The following is a 22,636-nucleotide window of genomic DNA, read 5'->3' as shown; positions in this document are numbered from 1 at the left end:
TGCAAATAACGTTCCAATACTGTGAATTGACAAAAGTACAATAGCCACGTTTAGGATACAACTAGGTACACTGAGTGTTTGCTACTATAAATGGCTGAGTTTAAAAAAGTTAGAGTGTGCAATGCAGGCAGACGTGCTGCAAATATCGTTCCAATACTGTGAATAGACAAAAGTACAATAGCCACGTTTAGGATACAACTAGGTACACTGAGTGTTTGCTAGTATAATGGCTTAGTAACAATGAGTTGTAGTGTGCAATGCAGGCAGACGTGCTCTGCAAATGTCTTTGCACTAGTGGGACTATAGCAAAGTCCAATAGCCACGTTTAGGATGCCACTAGGTACACTGAGTGTTTGCTAGTAAAATTGCTTAGTTTAAAAAAGTTGGAGTGTGCAATGCAGGCAGATGTGCTCTGCTAATATCTTTGCACTAGTGGGACTATAGCAAAGTCCAATAGCCACGTATAGGATGCCACTAGGTACACTGAGTGTTTGCTAGTATAATGGCTTAGTTAAAATGAGTTTGAGTGTGCAATGCAGGCAGACGCGCTATGCAAATGTCTTTGCACTAGTGGGACTATAGCAAAGTCCAATAGCCACGTATAGGATGCCACTAGGTACACTGAGTGTTTGCTAGTATAATGGCTTGGTTTTAATGAGTTGGAGTGTGCAATGCAGGCAGACGCGCTCTGCAAATGTCTTTGCACTAGTGGGACTATAGCAAAGTCCAATAGCCACGTATAGGATGCCACTAGGTACACTGAGTGTTTGCTAGTATAATGGCTTGGTTAGAATGAGTTGTAGTGTGCAATGCAGGCAGATGTGCTCTGCTAATGTCTTTGCACTAGTGGGACTATAGCAAAGTCCAATAGCCACGTATAGGATGCCACTAGGTACACTGAGTGTTTGCTAGTATAATGGCTTAGTTAAAATGAGTTTGAGTGTGCAATGCAGGCAGACGCGCTATGCAAATGTCTTTGCACTAGTGGGACTATAGCAAAGTCCAATAGCCACGTATAGGATGCCACTAGGTACACTGAGTGTTTGCTAGTATAATGGCTTGGTTAGAATGAGTTGTAGTGTGCAATGCAGGCAGATGTGCTCTGCTAATGTCTTTGCACTAGTGGGACTATAGCAAAGTCCAATAGCCACGTATAGGATGCCACTAGGTACACTGAGTGTTTGCTAGTATAATGGCTTAGTTAAAATGAGTTTGAGTGTGCAATGCCGGCAGACGCGCTATGCAAATGTCTTTGCACTAGTGGGACTATAGCAAAGTCCAATAGCCACGTATAGGATGCCACTAGGTACACTGAGTGTTTGCTAGTATAATGGCTTGGTTTTAATGAGTTGGAGTGTGCAATGCAGGCAGACGCGCTCTGCAAATGTCTTTGCACTAGTGGGACTATAGCAAAGTCCAATAGCCACGTATAGGATGCCACTAGGTACACTGAGTGTTTGCTAGTATAATGGCTTGGTTAGAATGAGTTGTAGTGTGCAATGCAGGCAGACGCGCTCTGCAAATGTCTTTGCACTAGTGGGACTATAGCAAAGTCCAATAGCCACGTATAGGATGCCACTAGGTACACTGAGTGTTTGCTAGTATAATGGCTTGTTTAGAATGAGTTGTAGTGTGCAATGCAGGCAGACGCGCTCTGCAAATGTCTTTGCACTAGTGGGACTATAGCAAAGTCCAATAGCCACGTATAGGATGCCACTAGGTACACTGAGTGTTTGCTAGTATAATGGCTTAGTTATCAGTTGGAGTGTGCAGAGGACAAGAGGGTACAGTGGCAGGATTGTGGTGCTCTGGGTAGAGGAATGGAAGCCTGCCTTTCTATTCCCTCCTAATGGTGAAATGCAGGTAGGAAATCCCTGACCTGGGCTACACAGACGCTGTTGCTGTTTGCAGGACCTGTCACCTATGGCTCTCTGACCCTGCCGGTTGGAGCCCTTAAAAGGACTGCTATAAAGTGCTCTCCCTAAGCTGTCTAACGCTGTGTATGCAGCGCATACAGCTGTATCGGCTATAGGACTCAGGAAGACGGAGCTGCGACAGTGATGTCTGACACCAAAGACGCAGAAGGCAGATAATGGCGTCCGTGAAGAAAATGTCCGGTTTTATAATGCAGGGACATGTGACATGCAGATCCTATCACACATGCCGTTGCTTCTCTGGCTCAAAGTCCACTTAGCTGTGTGTGTGTCTGGGATTGGCTGACATGCTGGCCCGCCCCACAAGACGCGCGCACTTAGGGAAGGAAGACAAGAAAAAAAAAAAAAAAAATGGCGATCGCCATTATAGAAACAGCAGTGATCTGAAGGCGCTGTTCACGCACACTATACACTGAAATGTGATAATAGTTTGATTCACAGAGTGACTTACACTATTACAGCAGAAACCAAGCTATGATTTAGCTGTTTTTGGGCTGCTAGAACCGTTCTCGAACGTTTCTAGAACTACCGAGCTTTTGCAAAAAGCTCGAGTTCTAGTTCGATCTAGAACATGCCCCAAAATCACTCGAGCCGCGAACTGGAGAACCACGAACCACGAACCGCGCTCAACTCTACTCAGTATCAAGCCGGATCTGTCAAAAAATGGACGGGCTGCATGGAAAAACGTATGCAACGGATCCGTTTTTTTCACCGCATCCGTTGCATAGATTTTTCAGCCGGATTGTGCCTGATGCAAAAAAACTGATGTGTGAAAGCAGCCTAAGCGGAATACTCGCTAACTGGGTTACTCGTTAACCGAGGTTCCACTGTATTTGGGATGTTGAATTTACTTTGTATGTTTTTGAAGGGTAAGATTTTGTTATTTTCTATTAGGTTGAGAAAATTGTTTATGTAGTATTGTTTCCATTTTAATATATTCATTTTTGGGAGTCAGAATTTGCATTACTCTATTTTGCTTCCTTCTCTCTTTATCCTTTGATTTCCATCTATGTCTCTACATGATCAATATTGAACCAAAACATTGTTGTATTAGACCAAACACGACCTCCCAAGTGGCAATTAGAACGAGCACATAACAGTGATTTGATTCTCTTGATTTTATTTAAACAAGCAGTAAAGCTTCTCAACTATAGAGCCAGCCAAAGATGAGTATTTTAGCTTGGAGTCTGCTGCCATCTAGTGTGCAGTTTGGGTATCTGCTATATCAGTACACAAAAACTTGTCAGGAATCACAACTAGGCTGGCTTCATATAAAGTACATTGCTTTGATGCGTAAGGGTATGTGTACATGTATTAGGATTTGGTGCAGAAATTCCTGCACCATTCCTGCATCTCTTGGCAAGAAAAACGCAGTGGCAAAAACACTTTTGCCACCTTTTTGGTGCGTTTTGCCATGCCTTTTTAGAGCAAATGTTCACTATACATTAGAATGGGTGAAATGTGCAGCAAAAATGCTGAAAGAATTGACATGCTGCAAATTTATTTCTGCACCAAATCTGCAAGTAGAAAATCCATAACCTGTGCAAGACCCTTCAGGACTCTCATTGACTTTGCCGGCATCAGGTTTTGTGACAAATCTGCACTCAAAAACGCATCAAAAAAGGCTGCAAAAATGCAACGTATGCACACAGGCGTAAAAGGTTTTTGTTTTTCAGAGTTATGAAATCATATTATAAAATGTCAAGATAACACACGATAATATTATGATGCAGTATATAGCCCTCATTGTATAATGCCTTTCCCAAAAGAAACAAAACACAAAATCCCATTTTCCATTACATAGTATGATAAAAATGAATGGTGTCAACTAATCTGTCAGAAAACAAGCCCCCAAATGACTTTGTTGGCAGAAACATAAAAAAAGTACTGCTCTTGGTAATAGGGGAGGACAAGTAAAGGTGCAAAAATGAAAAATCACTTGGTCCTCAACCCCTTTACGACCAAGGACGTACTAGTGCATTCCTGGTCACCTCCCTGCAGTTACTGCGGGTTCTGGCAGTAGCAGCGAGCCCGCGGTAATACCCGCACATGTCTGATGATGCTAATACGCTATCCCTTCTCCAGCAGCTAGCCCTTTACTAAATGCAGCTAAACACGGTATTATTAGAGAATAGAATACATTTTTATCACTGGAGCAGCAAGGACTATAAAGCAACAATCCTTGCGTAGGTGCCTTTAATACACGATCACTTCAGCAGCAAAACATACATTAAATGCATCTAAGAACCGTATTAATAGTGAATAGAATAGAAAAGACGTAATGCTGAAAAGGGTTTTCTGTTGCAGCAGCAAGGACTTTAAAGCAATCATCACTGCCTAAATGCCTTTAGTGCTAAATTATTACACTATCCCTTCTCCAGCAGCTAGCCCTACACTAAATGCAGCTAAGAGCGGTATTATTAGAGAATAGAATTTGAATGTTGCAGCAGCAAAGACTGTAACACTATTATCCCTGCCTAGATGCCTCTAATACAGCAGCTCTCCCTACACTAAATGCAGCTAAGAGAAGTAATATTAGAGAACAGAACAGATTAGACTTATCCCTGAAAAGGATGTTTGCTTTTACATTGCAGCAGTTAGGACTGTAAGGCAATAATTCCTGCCTTGACGTCCCTAGTACACTATCCCTGCTCCATTCTCTACACTAATGTAGCTATCAGCAGTATTGTTATGATGATGGGTGTGGACCCACTGTGCCACAGCACCAGCCCACCCTGGAAGGGCATAGCTAAGCGAGTACTTTTTCACTCAAGCTTCTGATAGGATAGGCTTTTGCTGAAAGAATGCCACCAGGTGCTACTGCAGGGGATATCTCGGCACTGTGGCAGCTGCCCCAAAGGTCAAGGATGCAGTAACAGACTCATGTGCAAGCAGGACAGCTGATGCAGACTGTACGGCTGATTCAGGCAAGTACAGCAGGTGCTGCAGGTACTTTAGGTAAAGGCAGGTACAGGTTAGCAGGAACAGGTTAGCAGGAGCAGGTAACGGAACTAGGATACAGGGTATAGGAAACAGGACATGACAACTAGCAAGTGTGTCTCAAGCATTAAGACCACGTTGCTCAAGTACCTCCCATAGGGGATGCATGCCTTTAGTACCTAGTGCCTCTCAGCCATACTTTGAGAGGCATTTCTGTCTTAGAGAACTCTGGCCTTTTAAGAGCAAAAAGGCCAGCCCACATGCACCCTATGCATGCTCCCAGGGGACCTTTGTGGCATGCGCGGGCCCGGTAGCCAGAACCAGAGTCAGGGACAGGAGTAGATGCCACCACCAAGCAGCCAGGAGGGTGAGTGCACCGGCGTCCCTGCAAAGGAGGAAGAAGCGGGAACGTGCAAGGATGCAGGTGCAGATGTTACAGGACAATAAAGACTGTAAGGCTATAATCCCTAACTAAATTCCTCCAAAACACTCTCCCTTCTCCAGCAGCTAGTTGGAAATTTTATGCAGCTAAGATTGGTATATTAGAGAATAGAAAAGATTAGACTAAAGGGGGCTTTACACGCTACGACATCGCTAATGCAAACTCGTTGGGGTCACGGAATTGGTGACGCACATCCGTCCGCATTAACGATGCCGTTGCGTGTGACACCTATGAGCGATTTTGCATCGTTGCAAAAATGTGCAAAATCGCTCATCGGTGACATGGGGATCCATTCTCAAAAATCGTTATTGCAGCAGTAACGAGGTTGTTCCTCGTTCCTGCGGCAGCACACATCGCTCCGTGTGACACCGCAGGAATGAGGAACCTCTCCTTACCTGCCTCCCAGCCGCTATGCGGAAGGAAGGAGGTGGGCGGGATGTTATGTCCCGCTCATCTCCGCCCCTCCGCTTCTATTGGGCGGCAGTTCAGTGACGCAGCTGTGACGTCGCTGTGACGCTGAACAAACCGCCCCCTCAGAAAGGAGGCGGTTCGCCGGTCACAGCGACGTTGCCGGACAGGTAAGTAGTGTGACGGGTCTGGGCGATGTTGTGCGGCATGGGCAGCGATTTGCCCGTGTCGCACAACAGATGGGGGCGGGTACCCACGCTAGCGATATCGGTACCGATATCGCAGCGTGTAAAGCAGCCTTAAGGCTATGTGCGCACTTTGCGTCGAGGTAGTTGCAGTTCAAAACGCATCCTCTGGAAGAAAGAAAAATGCTTTTGGCTTTAAAAATGCATGTTAAACGCAAAGAAAGTAGGCTATGCGCACCTTGCGGTTTTCATGAGTTTTTAGTGCTTCTCCGGTGCTTTTAGAAACGCTGCAGTTTTGTATTAAATTGAATGGATGGGAAACGTAGCCAAAATGGCAAACAAAATTTGACATGCTGCTTCTTTAAATGCTGAGTTTTTGCTCAAATTTATGCAAATTAAACGCAGCGTTTTGAACAGCAAAGTGCGCACAAGAAAGCTCAATGTCCCATTGACTTTGCTTGAAAAGCATAACGCAAGCATTTTGGCATGAAAACGCTGCAGTTGAAAAAGCAGTGGAAAAGCAGGTAAAAAAGCAAAGTGCGCACATAGCCTAATCCCTGAAAAGGACTTTTTTTGTTTAACATTGCCGCAGCAAGGATGGAGAGCATGCCCAGAAGGATTCAGGCAGTGTTGAAAGCCAAAAGTGGATTTACAAAATATTAACAAAATAATAAAAACTAATACAGTGACATGTCAAGAATCTGAATAATTAATCATATGCTAAATATTTGTGCCGCAACCTCCAGCAGGAATGCAGAGCCTCAGAACTCGGAACCTAATCCTGTTGCGGTATTTCTGACGGTTCTGGCACTGAACAGGTTCATAGGAAAATGTAAGAGGGAATACGGTAGTTGGGGAAAGTAAGTAGGTAGGTCACATAGGCTGATTCCGTAGTCCAGCTATGGGTTGTGGCTAAGCTCTCTGTTCTGGTTTGACTTTCATGTGGTTCCTGCCATTCACAGACACCCAGATCATATGGAATGAGGTAGTAGCCGGGGTGAATGCAATCCCACAAGAAACACAGACACCGTAGGTTTCCTGAACAAAGAGAATGAACATACTCCACACACACAGCAGTGGTGACAATGCACTCTTTAATTCAGTCTATATAACAGTTTCCACAACCTATATTAGGCCCTGTGTGCACTGTAAAAAGACATTTTTTTAAGAAAATTCCGCAGGCACTGAAAGATTACCGCATCCGCGGGAAAAAAACGCAAAAAAAACGCACCGAAATCTGCATGCGTTTTGGTGCGGTTTTCCCGTGGGTTGGTACATGTGTTTTAATGCATTCAATGCAATAAAGCACATTGAAAAAAAAAAAGCAAAACAGGTCATTTCCTTCTGAGATAGATAGATAATGGATAGATAGATAATAGATAGATAGACCCGGACCCGGGGGTCACGCGGACACTTCAAATAAAAGGGGACGTATTTGTACGGGATTTGCCGTATACAGTCTGTGACGCCACCCATGGTGTGTGGTGAAGTGTGGCACCACCGCTGCTGTTGTGGGGCACCAGGGAGTGATGGGATGGCATCTGGTTGTTAACCCCTCCATGGGTAGGGATGGTTGCCCCGGTGTCTCGATGCAGGGGACGATGATGGCAGGGGCCGGCGCGCCTGGTCGGACCAGGGAGTCTCAGGTTACTCACGATTAAATGAATCAGACAAGTCCAATGGTTAACCAAGGTGCTGGTGGCCGGCCGCCGCGGCTGGGTGTATTCTGGTCCCTCACCCGGGGTGATGGTCTGTGTCACTTTCCTCTACACTGTATTTTTGGTGTGGTGGACTTCTCAGTGTGGAACACGGGAGTCCGCTTTCGGTACTTCTGTTGGGAGCCTTGCCCGCTGACACTGACCCGTGGGATGCTCTATCCCTCTTGGTGGGTGGTTGTCTGCTTTTCGCACTTTGGTTGGGACAGGACCTATAATCCTGCCCTCAATTTGTTAATTAGCTAGGCCGTTGGTTCCGGTCCTGGCTTCAGGGTCCAAGTACCCCCTCTGTGCACGGTTTCTGGGTCGGGTCTCTGGTGTCGGTACTGGCGGGCTCCAACTCTTCCCCGGTCCACCTCTGATCTCCGGCTGCCATCTTCCCATCTCCTGACAGACACGGACTGTCTGCCACCTAGCCAATACGCTGGGGCTCCAACCCAGACGCCTCGGCTCTCTATACTTGAGCTTCAGCCTTTCTCCTCCTGCTCCTCTCAACTCCTGCTCCTCTCAACTCGGCTCAACTTAACTTAACTTTACTTAACTGACTCTTTTCCCGCCCCGTGTTCCCTAGATCAATAAGTGGGCGTTCTCCATCCGCCTGGTCCCGCCCACTGGTGTGCCTTTCCTACCCTGGGGGGGTGACTAGAATTTGGTTGGCATGGTTTAACCCTGTGAGGGATGGTGTTCTTCGGGGGCCTACACCGTGTGACCACCTGGCGGCGCCAGGGCGTCACACAAGCTCTGAGAGAATCTTAGCATGTTGGCATCTATAACTGTCTTGGCTTTGGGCAGTTTTTGGGCTTTCTGGATCTTGTTATTTTTGGGGCCTACCTTGATTTAGAATAAAAGGCAGTTTGGATTTTTCTTTTCCATAGAGAGTTTCCTTTTCCTTACCTGACACAGTTACTAGAGCAGGGGTGGGCAATTAATTTTCCCATGGGGCCGCATGAGAAATTGGGATTGGTTTAGAGGGCCGGACTAATATAATTACCTCAGTTCTACCCAATATACTACATCACTACACCCCCTCCATATACTACACCTGTAATATACTACATCACTACACCCCCCATATACTACACCTGTATTATACTACACTCCCTCCATATACCTGTAATATACTACACCCCCATATACATCTGTATTATACTACACCACTATATAATACACCTCCGATATACTACATCATTACACCCCTATATACTACACCTGTAATATACTACATCACTACACCCCATATACTACACCTGTAATATAGTACACCTCCATATAGTACACCTGTAATATACTACACCTCCATATAGCACACCTGTAATATACTACACCTCCATATAGTACACCTGTAATATACTACATCACTACACCCCATATACTACACCTGTAATATAGTACACCCCCATATAGTACACCTGTAATATACTACACCTCCATATAGCACACCTGTAATATACTACAACTCCATATAGTACACCTGTAATATACTACATCACTACACCCCATATACTACACCTGTAATATAGTACACCCCCATATAGTACACCTGTATAATACTACACCTCCATATAGCACACCTGTAATATACTACATCACTACACCCCTATATAGCACATCTGTAATATACTACACCTCCATATAGCACACCTGTAATATACTACACCTCCATAGAGCACACCTGTAATATACACCTCCATATAGCACACCTGTAATATACTAACCTCCATATGGTACACCTGTAATATACTACATCACTATACCCCCATATACTACACCACTATATACACCTCCATATAGCACACCTGTAATATACTACACCCCCATATGTCACACACCCTGCTCCCCATACAGCCTGCACCCCCATATCACACACACTACACCCCATACAGCCTGCACCCCCATATCACACACCCTGCCCACATATCTCACCCTGCCTGTACCCCAACTTACCCCTCTCAAACACTCTGCACCCCTTCACATCCTTCTGTCAGTCTGCAGCCCTCATATGCCACTCACCCTGCAGCTCCATCTTCCCTCATATGCCACTAACCCTGCAACTCCTCATATGCCACTCACCCTGCAACTCCATCTTCCCTCATATGCCACTCACCCTGCAACTCCATCTTCCCTCATATGCACTCACCCTGCAACTCCATCTTCCCTCATATGCACTCACCCTGCAACTCCATCTTCCCTCATATGCACTCACCCTGCAACTCCATCTTCCCTCATATGCACTCACCCTGCAACTCCATCTTTCCTCATATGCCACTCACCCTGCAACTCCATCTTCCCTCATATGCACTCACCCTGCAACTCCATCTTCCCTCATATGCACTCACCCTGCAACTCCATCTTCCCTCATATGCACTCACCCTGCAGCCCCCCTCCCCCTCATGTACCCTCTTTTCTCATTACCAGTCATCATGTGTCCACATCTCCTTCAGCATTCAGCATGTCTTGCTTTCTGCCCGGCATCCTGTGTCTCCTCCCACACAGTCACATGGGCGTGACATCATCGCAGGTCCTGCAAGATGAATTATTCAGTCTGCTGTGCTGCTTCTTCTCCTGCCCGGCGGGAACTTTTGAAATGACACACGCAGCGCAGTACTGACAACGTCAGAGCGCGCGTGTGTGTCACTGACAATTAGTGCCGGCAGGGAACAGAGGAAAGACTCCTGCGTTCCGCTGCCTGCACTGACTGTGCGGACCTGCACAGGATCTCTTCCTGCTCGGCACACTGCAGCCCGGCTCCACTGCACCGGCTGAAGACGGGCGGGCCGGTCACAGAGAGCAGGCGGGCCGGATGTGGCCCGCGGGCCGCCCCTTGCCCAGGTCTGTATTAGAGGATAGAAGTGATTGAAAGTAGGCCCACCAACTCCAGCGTTCATACACCTCTCCCACCAAACCCAGACCTCACCTCCTGAGTCCTCAGCCACAGACATCTTTCATCTTTTTCTGTCAGAAAAGACCAGGAAATTTCCCCACTGCTGCTTCACTTCCTTTAACCATATAAGGCAAAGGTAGTTTTGAGAATGGCCACCAGAGGTCAGTGTAGAGGCTACAACTCTCAAGCTTCAGAAGGCACAAATAATGTCCAATATTATAGAAAAACACATGGCTCTTTAGGGGAAGTTCTAGTAGTGTCTACTCTGGGTCACAACAGTTGCATGTCTAATTTATGTATGAGATAGCCAAGATGATTGTCTATAAAATGAAGGTAGTCTCACATTCAAATCTATAGTGAATGGTGATATATGGAGCCTGAAAGTCAAAAGTTCAAAACATCGTTACCCTATGCTCAATGGTGAATCTAAGTTATATTCTTAGGCCGGTTTCAGACGTCCGTTTTTCAGGTACATGTGACATCCATTTTTAACACGGATGCCACACGTACCCATTTTATGGTGTTACTCACATGGCCGTGTTTTCACACGAACCATGTGACCCCTCGTGGCCCCGCACGCATACACGGTCTGTTTTTTCTCCGGCAGTATAGGTGTCACACAGATCGCACACTGATGTGATCCGTGTGTCACATGTGTGACACGTACCGGAGAAAACATGTGTCTTTGAAATAAAAAGATTTTCTATATTCACCTGTATCCAGCGCTGTTTCCTTTGGCTCTGCTGACTCCTGCTTCTGACCCCTGTTCATCATAATCATTGATTATTCACTGCAGTGAGGACCTGGAAGCCTGGATATCACACGTATGCAAACACAGATGTCACACGTGTGACACAAGTATGACCATACTGATGCGTGTGGCTTGTATCTGATTAAACACAGATGCCTGAAAGGGGCCTCAGCATGATCTTTAGAACTGGTATCTAGTATCCACCATTATATGAACACCGTAAAGATGTAGTATTGGTCTTGGTTTTTGTAATGTATATCTTTTAACAAAAATCATTGTTCACGACAGCACTTCAGCCTGCCTAAAGAGATTTGCTACCAATAACATATGTATGGGGACAGAGCAATTTGCTAATAATTATTCTACTAGCCTTTTGTCCGCCTGCGTAAACCATATCTAAAATCACTCAAATTCTATACAATTCAATAAAAAAACAAACAAGCAAATATTTTCAAGTGGAATAAGAAAAATAAAGAGCTAAAATAATGTTGGTGCATAAATATGGACACCATTAAACTAATACTTTGTTGAAAGATGCTTTGAATTTATTACAACATTCAGTCTTTTTGAGTAGGAAGTCTATTGGCATGGCATATCTCACATTGGGAATCTTTGACCACTATTCCCTGCAGTAGTGTTCCAAATCTGTCAGATTGTGGGGGTATCTCCTCTGTACACCCTCATCACATCCACCAACAGATTTCATATATATTCAGGTCTGGGCTTTCGTTTGTTCATTCGAAAATTTGAACTTCTTCTGGCAAAGCCATTCTTTTGTTGATTTGGAGAGATTCTGAGGGTCATTGTGAAATTCTTTTTCAGTTTTTTTTTTTATCAGGGGCTTGAAGGTTTTGATGAAAAATTGACTGGACATGCTCAAAATGCCCACCACATAATACCGCCTCCACGAAACTTCACTGTGGGTATAGTGTTCTTTTGGTGATGCGCAATGTTCTTACGCTATCATTTACCCATTTTTCCTTCTTCTATCACATTAGCTTCAGAAGTTGATTGATCATCTACTGTTGAACATATCCAGCCCTTGATTGGTGTATTTGTAATAAGATAATCAGTGTTTATTCACTTCAACAATTAGTGGTTTACTGTTGTGACTTATTTATAGCAAAATTCCACAACTGCATATTTAATATCCATCCTCCTGATTAAATCATTATAAAGACTGGATTTACATGTAAGCAAAGTCAGCTTAGAGATCTAGTTCATGGCTTGTTTATACAGTATGTGTGTTATGAGAATGTATGTCATTGTTGTACTCACAGTGATGTAGGAGAGAGGAGAACATCCATGAAGGAATAAAAAGTACATATGAGTTCCAGATATTGTGCAGAGCACAATTTAGAGTTTAATTTATCATGTAAGTATGATAAAGTCATGCGTGATTTAAAAGGGTTGTCTCAAGTTATAATTCAGGATCACGCTATACCATAACCTCCCAGTTTCATGCCATTTTGGACCAGTAGGATTGTCGCACTACTGGTCCAACCTCTGTGCTTTCCCATGTTGCACGGAAAATTAAAGCTGTGGAGAGAGAGCGCAATAGGGTCTTACCCCAAAAACATACAGGGTGAAATGCACGTGAGGTTACTCACCAAGTAGAGTTGTGATAGTCACAACTACTGTATAGGCATAGACAATCGGTCAGCGGCAGCAGTAACCCCTCGACTGGTAGTGGAAATAGGTAAGGAAAGGGTGATTTCAATACCGCGCCAACGACCACTCATGAAGATGATGAAATTAATGTTACTTTATTTCATGCTCAGGTCTGGTCTACGCGTTTCAGGAGGCTCTGCTGCCTTCCTCAGGACAATACAGGCACAAGAAACATCAATCTCTTTTAATGTTACTTTCTTTCATGCTCAGGTCTGGTCTACGCGTTTCAATAGGCTCTGCTCCCTTGATGTTTCATGTGCCTGTATTGTCCTGAGGAAGGGAGCAGAGCCTCCTGAAACGCGCAGACCAGACCTGAGCATGAAATAAAGTAACATTAATTTCATCATCTTCATGAGTGGTCGTTGGCACGGTATTAAAATCACCCTTTCCTTACCTATTTCCTTTCCCATGTTGCAAGCAGAGGCGATTTTATCTCTGCAGCTTTGGAGGAGTTGAGGGGAACTAAAGCTGGTCAGATTCAGCAATCTGGCCAGCTTCAGAGTAGCACTTACAAGCTTTAAAGAAAATAGCATGTAAGCACTGTGCTTCTTGCCTATTAGACTGGCTACCACTGTGAAACTGTAGTGATGGTTAGTAACCTATGTACTGAGCCATAAATAGTTATAATAAAAATACCACTCTTCTTGTGCATAGACAGTATTTTTAATAACTAAATTTCCCAATTGCTTGCTTTTGTAAAAGCACTTTTCAATTATATTCATTTAGGATGGATGAGGCAACCCCTTTACAATGCTGAGAGGATAGGTGCAGTATTAAACATCTGTGTATCTGTGACTATAGACTACAGAGTAGTGATGAATGAGCATACTCACCACTGCTCGTTACTTGATAGAGCATTGGGGTTCTTAGAAATGACTCAAATACCGAGTATATTGGAAGTCAATGGGAAACTCAAGCATTTTTGAACTTCGATGCTTTATTAAATAACAGCAGTGGCGAGCATGCTTGCTCTTCACTACTCATGAGATATTAGTCTCATTCTCATCTTTGTTGTTACAAGTTTGCAGCTGTGTTAAACAAAATAAGATTGAGGGGGAAGAAAGGTAGGTAGGTGCATAGGAGTAATACAAAAAAGTCAGTCCTGATAGACAAATCAAAAGACGTAGTTAATTAAGCACTTGTAGAATATTCCACAAGATCAAGTATTCCAAAAATGTTAAAAATATACATCGTAGCATGATGTGGTTGAGTAGATAGACAAAAGGCATACTGTGAATGGGAGTATATGCGTTTTGAATCTGTCTTCATGGTTCTTAAAGTTGTTGTCAGGGACATTTATAATGATGGGCTATCCTTAAGAAAGGTCATAATCATCTGATCACTGGGGTTGCGACTAGAGATGAGCGAGGTTCGCCAATTTCATGTTCGAGTGATTTTGGGGGGTGTTCGAGACGTTCAACGAACTCGAGATTTTTGCTAAAAGTTCGGCAGTTCGAGTTACGTTCGAGAACGGTTCGAGCACCAAAAACGTGGCTTTTCACAGTAAGGCTATGTGCACACGTTGCTGTCTGCATGCATCCTGCATCCTCAGCACAATCCCTCTCTCTTTCCTACTCACGGATCACGGGTGCCTCGCTGCACGGCTGTCATAAATCTGCAGCGTCTTTTCCTCTTTTGAAACTGGCTGCCGCTTCATTATTCAATCAGGTATTCTGTGCTTTCCCCGCACACTGTCGCCCATGATTGGTTGAAGTCAGACACGCCCCCACGATGAGTGACAGCTGTCTCACTGCAACCAATCACATCCGCTTGCGGGCGGGTTTATATCGTGCAGTAAAACAAATAAATAAATAATAAAAAAAAATGCGGTTCCCCCATATTTCATACCAGCCAGGATAAAGCCACACGGCTGGAGGCTGATATTGTCAGGATGGAGAGCACCACGTTATCGGGAGCCCACCACCTTAACAATATCACCCAGCAGCCGCCCGGAATTGCCGCATCCATTAGATGCGACAGTCCCGGGACTCCACCCAGCTCATCCCGAATTGCCCTGGTGCGGTGGCAATCGGGGTAATAAGAGGTTAATCATGACAAGCGTCTCCCTAAGGCAGGCTTTGCACGTTGTGACATCGCAAGCTGATGCTGCGATGTCGCACACGATAGTCCCCACCCCGTCGCAGCAGCGATATCTTGTGATTCCTGGCGTAGCGAACATTCCTGGCGTAGCGAACATTATCGCTACGCCAGCTTCACATGCACTCACCTGTCCTACAACGTCACTCTGGCCGGCATCCCGCCTCCTTCCTAAGGGGGCGGGTCGTACAACGTCAGAGCGACGTCACACGGCAGGCGGCCAATCAAAGCGGACGGGCGGAGATGAGCAGGATGTAAACATCCCGCCCACCTTCTTCCTTCCGTATAGCCGCCGGCGGCAGGTAAGGTGATGTTCCTCGCTCCTGCGGCTTCTTACACAGCGATGTGTGCTGCCGCAGGAACGAGGAACAACATCGTACCTGTCGCGGCAGCGTAATTTTGAAAAAGTCGGAGCCTACGCCGATGATACGATAACAGCGCTTTTGCGCTCGTTAATCATATCATCTAGGATTTACACACTACGATGTCGAAAGTGACGCCGGATGTGCGTCACTTTCGATTTCACCCCACCGACATTGCATGTGCGATGTTGCAACGTGCAAAGCCACAGTAAGACACCTTCCATGATCATCCAGAAAGTGAAAGTAAAGAAACACACACAGTGAAAAATCCTTTATTTGGAATAAAAGACAAAAAAAATCGTCTTTCATCATTTTATTAAAATCCCCAAATACCCCTCCAGGTCCGAAGTAATCCACATGAAGATGCAGCAGCACCGTAGAACACGATCTCTGTGTCCTCGCTACGTAGCACTTGAAGAGAATCAAACTGTCACCTCAGTCTTCAGTCTTCTTTGCAGACCTCAAGATAATGAAATCTGCCTATGTTCCTTAGTGGAGCTAGTGGCTGAATGGAATAGTGGCTGAATGAATAGAGCGGTCGCCTAAGAAGCATAACTTCAGGAGTTCAAGTCCCGGCCGTGTCAGTAAAGAATTTTTTTTATTTTCAATCCTAAATTAATTAATTATTTTTCTTTATTTATAATTACTTATTAAATATTATTATCTTAATTATGCACAGAGGGGAGTAGCCGGACATCATCTATGAGCCGCTTCACGGAATGAGCTAGCTCTCTCTCTCTCTCCTCTCTCTCTCTCCCCTCTCCCCTCTCTCTCTTCTCTCTCTTCTCTCTCTCTTCTCTCTCTTTCCACTGATGCATCAGCTGATTGTATAAATGGCTTTTATACAATCAGCTGCTGTGTCATGTGATTTAGGCCCTTGAACCTGACAGATCATCTGATTGCTTTGCCTTCCAGCAAACCGATCAGATGATATTGGACCCGGATTGGACGACGTGGGACCCTTGACCCAGGATTACTGCGGAGGGGGGTTCCTTATTTCAATAAAGATGGAGTCACTAATTGTGTTGTGTTTTATTTCTAATAAAAATATTTTTCTGTGTGTAGTGTTTTTTTTCATCTGTACTAGAAATTCATGGTGGCCATGTCTAATATTGGCGTGACACCATGAATTTCGGGCTTAGGGCCAGTTGATAATATACAGCTATCCCTAACCCCATTATTACCCAGTGAGCCACCCGTCTCCAGGGCAGCTGGAAGAGTTGGATACAGCGCCAGAAGATGGCGCTTCTATGAAAGTGCCATTTTCTGGGGCGGCTGCGGACTGCAATTTGCAGCAGTGGTGCCTAGAAAGCTTGGGCACCCTGAGCTGCGGATTCCAATCTCCAGCTGCCTAGTTGTACCTGGCTGGACACAAAAATTGGGTGAAGCCCACGTCATTTTTTTTTAATTATTTCATGAAATTCATGAAATAATTGAAAAAAAAGGGCTTCCCTATATTTTTAGTTCCCAGCTGGGTATAAATAGGCAGCTGGGGGTTAGGGGCTGCCTGCTGTACCTGGCTAGCATACAAAAACATGGCAAAGCCCACGTAATTTTTCTGGGGGGCAAAAAACTCTTGCATACAGTCCTGGATGGAAAAAGAGGGGAGCCAGCACTGCTTGTGAATGGCTTGCAACAATGAAGAAATAAAAAGTGTAATATTCACAAATTCGTTCCTACTGTAAAAATTCAATGAGATTTTTTGCAAATGATTGATCAATGATTTGAGCCCCCCTGCCCCGTCACGGCAAATCTCTATAGGGGGGTCCCTAACGCTATATTATAAATTATTATGTACCATAAGGTCTCATATAATGAGCAGGACCATATGAAGACACCACTTACCTGAGACATGTCTGAACCGCTCCCATGCTACTAGGACTGACAAGCGCGAATAACACCACCTGCCTGAACCTTGTTCCGCCCTCATCCATGTTTGCTGGTCTGGCACTTTGAGGGCCAGTCCTGACATTGTGCTGGTGTGTGTGGTTCTGCCACACACACTGGCACCTGGGCTGCCTTTATTCGCAGTTGTTAGTCCTAGTAGCATGGGAGCGGTTCAGACATGTCTCAGGTAAGTGGTGTCTTCATATGGTCCTGCTCATTATATGAGACCTTATGGTACATAATAATTTATAATATAGCGTTAGGGACCCCCCTATAGAGATTTGCCGTGACGGGGCAGGGGGGCTCAAATCATTGATCAATCATTTGCAAAAAATCTCATTGAATTTTTACAGTAGGAACAAATTTGTGAATATTACACTTTTTATTTCTTCATTGTTGCAAGCCATTCACAAGCAGTGCTGGCTCCCCTCCTTTTTCGTTTACTGGTCAGGTGGTCGACCGCCACCATGCCGTGCACGCCCAGTGTGGTTTGCAAATTCCTTCTGTAGCCATCAAAATTCAGTTTGGTGCTTGTTCACACACAGCCACCGCCTCCTGCTCCAAGGCATCATTATTTAAACACCACCTGCCTGAACCTTGTTCCGCCCTCATCCATGTTTGCTGGTCTGGCACTGTGAGGGCCAGTCCTGACATTGTGCTTGTGTGTGTGGTTCTGCCACACACACTGGCACCTGGGCTGCCTTTATTCGCAGTTGTCAGTCTTAGTAGCATGGGAGCGGTTCAGACATGTCTCAGGTAAGTGGTGTCTTCATATGGTCCTGCTCATTATATGAGACCTTATGGTGCATAATAATTTATAATATAGCGTTAGGGACCCCCCTATAGAGATTTGCCGTGATGGGGCAGGGGGGCTCAAATCATTGATCAATCATTTGCAAAAAATCTCATTGAATTTTTACAGTAGGAACGAATTTGTGAATATTAAACTTTTTATTTCTTCATTGTTGCAAGCCATTCACAAGCAGTGCTGGCTCCCCTCCTTTTTCAGTCCTGGATGGAGTATGCTGAGCCTTGTAGTTCTGCAGCTGCTGTCTTTCTGTATGGAGGAGAGCAGACAGCAGCTGCAGAACGACAAGGCTCAGCATGCTCCATTCACTAGTGTATGCAGGAGAGAAGACAGCAGCTGCAGAACTACAAGGCTCAGCATACTCCATCCAAGACTGTCTGCAGGAGTTTTTTGCCCACCCAAAAAATGACGTGGGCTTCGCCATATTTTTGTATGCTAGCCAGGTACAGCAGGCAGGTACGGCTGCCCCCAACCCCCAGCTGCCTATTTGTACCCGTCTGGGAACAAAAAAAGTAGGGAAGCCCTTTTTTAATTATTTCATGAATTTCATGAGATAATTAAAAAAACAATTGACATGAGCTTCGCCCCATTTTTATGTCCAGCCGCGTACAACTAGGCAGCTGAGGATTGGAATCCTCAGCAAAGGTTGGCCTGAACTTTCTGGGCCCCTCTGCTGCGAATTGCAGTCCGCAGCCGCCCCAGAAAATGGCGCTTTCATAGAAGCACCATCATCTGGCGCTGTATCCAACTCTTCCGGCTGCCCTGAAGCCGGGTGGCTTGCTGGGTAATAATGAGTTAATACTAGCTTTGTTTTACTAGCTAGTATTAAGTCAGAGATTCTTAATGTCAGGCAAGTTTGACCCGGCCATTAAGAATCTCCAATAAAGGGTTAAAAAAAAAGACACCACACAGAGAAAAAATACTTTAATAGAAATAAATACACAGACACACTTATAGACTCCATGTTTATTACTCCCTGTCAGCCCTCCACTTCCATGGTTTTCTGTCTTCTTTCTCTCTCAACCAATGCAGCTCTGCTACATCAGACAGCGCTGCATGGGAGGAAGACGCTGCTGCTCCCCGTGCAGTCTATTCACTCAGTGAGTGAGCAGAGTCTGCAGGCTGTAAGCGGTGACATCACCGCTGAGAGCCGGGTTGCTATAGCAACGGTGATCTCCGTTATTGACCGGCTGTGGCAGCCGGTGAATAACGGAATAGGGAAGCAGAATGGGGAAGCCGACCATGTGCCAGAGCATTTCGCCGTTACACGGAGATGCTGGAACGATCACTGCGTACCGGAGAGATGCAATGACAGAACCTAGCAATGATGTCTAGCCATGTGACCAGTCTGTAGCCAATGAGATAATAGACACGTGACTGGTCACATGCTTTTTTCACGCCATGGAAGGTCCTATCATCAGTGCTGGTTACCGGGAGGACGCAGCGATTATCGGAAGGAAAAGCGGCGGGAGACAGAGTGTAGAACGCGTCGCGGGGACCTGTAAGTGTAATGGCAATGTTTATTAACTGTATGTGTACATTTATACTGTGTTTTTTTGTGTTTGTGTTTGCCTGCCATTGGTTTCAATGGGGCTCGAGAGGTTCGTTGAACCGAACCGAACTCAAGCCTTCAGAGGCTCGCTCATCTCTAGTTGCGACACCCGGCACCACTACTGATCAGCTATTTCCTGTCCTGGCGGGGGCTGTTGAGCTGAATTGATTCAAATAGGAAGTGGATCTGCAGTACCTGCCTGTGACCACTATTCCATTGTCAGTACAGCTCCACAAATCAGCACATCTGGCCGTCGCCAGCATCGGGAACAGTTGATTGATGGAGGTGCCAGGTGTTACACTCTCATGATCAGTTATTAACCTATTCTATGTAATGCCAGCATCTTTGCATGGTTCCTCTCCCGCCTCCCAGCAGGGACACCAACATGCTGCCATGGCCACCCTGCAAGTCCATAACCACGGTTGTCTGCACCCATGTCAGCCATGTTCCCCAGGTCCTAGGGCCAACGCACATTGTGCAGGTCTCCTGGCAACCTGCTTTGGGCATATGTGTGCTCCCCAATTCTTAAAGGGGCAGTGTGTTCACTATGGCTGCGAAGCACAAGGTACTTAAGGCACCATCCCCTGTAGGGAGGTTTCTGAGCAACGTAAGTCCTAGTGAGTTCCTGACTACTAGTACTGACTCCTGAACCTATCTTGTACCTGCCTAAACCTGTACCTAAACCCATCCTGTAATCTGCCTGTGTCTCCAAACCTGATCTGTCTTTGTTCTAGTGTCCATTCTGCTTGTGATCCTGCATGCTTTCTGTCTGTTACCCTAAAGTTGTCACTCTGAGTCTGTTCTGTCAGCCATTCAGTACCTGCATCCCTGACCATTGGGGTCAGCTGCAGCAGTACCAGGGACTGCCCTGGAATGGTGCCTGGTGTCTACTGGTAGCCATGTCCAACCACACCATTAGAGGTTCTGGTTTATTCTTAATAGACAGTTATGTCCTGTCCCTCCAGGATAACCCTGGCTCGTGGTGCAGAGGGTCCACACCCGCCAGCGTGACAGTATTCCCAGTCCATGGACCCCTCTGACTCTAACACTCCTACGCTTCCAGAGTTGTATCAACCGATGACCCTCCAATGGGATCAGTAGGATCAGATTCTGACCTATCTGCAGTCAGTTAACAGCCGCTTGAACACTATGGCGCTGGCTACTCTATCTGTAGCTGTCCAGGCATCAGTCACTATACTGTCTGCTAATCACACACCTGGTCCTGGTCTGCATCTGCTCCACAGCAGTTTAAGGCTATGTGCGCACGTTGCGTAATTACATGCAGTTACACTGCGCTTTGTAGCGCAGCATAACTGCATGCATCCTGCATCCCCTGCATAATCTATGGAGATTGTGCTGGGGCCGTGCGCACGTGGCGTCTTAGAGCGCAGCGCTTCGGCTGCTGCCCGAAGCGCGTGTTCTAAGAAGTGACATGTCACTTCTTCCGTGCGCTTTGCCGGCAGCCCCTGCTCTGTCTATGGCAGGAGCTGCATGCAGAGCGCACGTTCTCTGCCGGCACCATGCGCTTCAGAACGGAGCTTTTCACCTGCGCTCTGAAGCGCACCTTTTAGGTGCAGTGCAGAGCGCACACGTGTGCACATAGCCTAACAGAGATTCTAAGCAATGCCGTGGTTTAATCAACCAGTGCACTCTGCACTGTGAACTGTTGGCCTAACAATTTCCCTCTGACCGGACCAAAGTAAACTTCCTAATGTCTCTCCCATTAGGAGAGGCCCTCGCATATCTCAACCCCTTTTGGTAAAAGGGGACCCCATAACCTTCTACCTGTAAGCCTTCATGGGGGTATTTCACAATGTCTTCTACCTTCTGGGCCAAGTCACCTTTACAGAATCTTCCCTTCTCAGGCTGTGTCAGGTTTGTCTAAAGCTGGGGTCACACTAAACGACAGCGACAATGACGTCGCTGTTACGTCACCATTTTCTGTGACGTAGCAGCGACCTTGTAAGTCGCTGTTATGATCGCTGCTTAGCTGTCAAACACAGCAGCCGAAGCAGCGATCATAACGACACGCGTCGCTGTGCTGCAACATGTGCAGAGAGCAGGGAGCCGTGCACACTGAGTGCTGGCTCCTTGCTCTCCTAGCTACAGTACACATTGGGTTAATTAACCCGATGTGTACTGCAGCTACATGTCACAGTGCAGAGAGCAGGGAGCCGCGCACACTGCTTAGCGCTGGCTCCTTGCTCTCCTAGCTACAGTACACATCGGGTTAATTAACCCGATGTGTACTGCAGCTACATGTCACAGTGCAGAGAGCAGGGAGCCGCGCACACTGCTTAGCGCTGGCTCCTTGCTCTCCTAGCTACAGTACACATCGGGTTAATTACACGATGTGTACTGCAGCTACATGTGCAGAGAGCAGGAGCCGGCGCTGGCAGTGTGAGAGCAGCGGAGGCTGGTAACGAAGGTAAATATCGGGTAACCACCTTGGTTACCCGATGTTTACCTTGGTTACAGCTTACCGCAGCTGCCAGATGCCGGCTCCTGCTCCCTGCTCGCTTCATTTCGTCGCTCTCTCGCTGTCGCACACAGCGATCTGTGCGTCACAGCGTGAGAGCGACGACCAAAAAATGAAGCTGGACATTCAGCAACGAGCGGCGACCTCACAGCAGGGGCCAGCTCGTTGCTGGATGTCACACACAGCGACAGCGACGGGACGTCGCTGCAACGTCACAGAAAATGGTGACGTAGCAGCGACGTCGTTGTCGTTGTCGCTGTGTGTGACACCACCTTAACTGTAGGCCAGTATGCCATCTGTTCCCGCACCTTGGCCTCTGAGCTTGGTTGGAACAATGAATCACTGGTAGTAGCCTTCTGGGAGGGACTAGTCAGGAGAATTAAAGATAAACTGACTAATCAAGACATTTCTGCCTCTCTAGATGACCTTGTTTCCCTGGCAATCCAGATCGATCTCAGGTTTCAAAGGCACAGCAGAAAGGGGACACGTGAGAGGAGACTGATGCATCTGGAAGCATTTTTGCA

This window comes from Anomaloglossus baeobatrachus, chromosome 6, assembly GCF_048569485.1.
Source record: "Anomaloglossus baeobatrachus isolate aAnoBae1 chromosome 6, aAnoBae1.hap1, whole genome shotgun sequence".
In the NCBI taxonomy this organism is placed as follows: Eukaryota; Metazoa; Chordata; class Amphibia; order Anura; family Aromobatidae; genus Anomaloglossus; species Anomaloglossus baeobatrachus.
Note: the sequence above shows the minus strand (reverse complement) of the source record.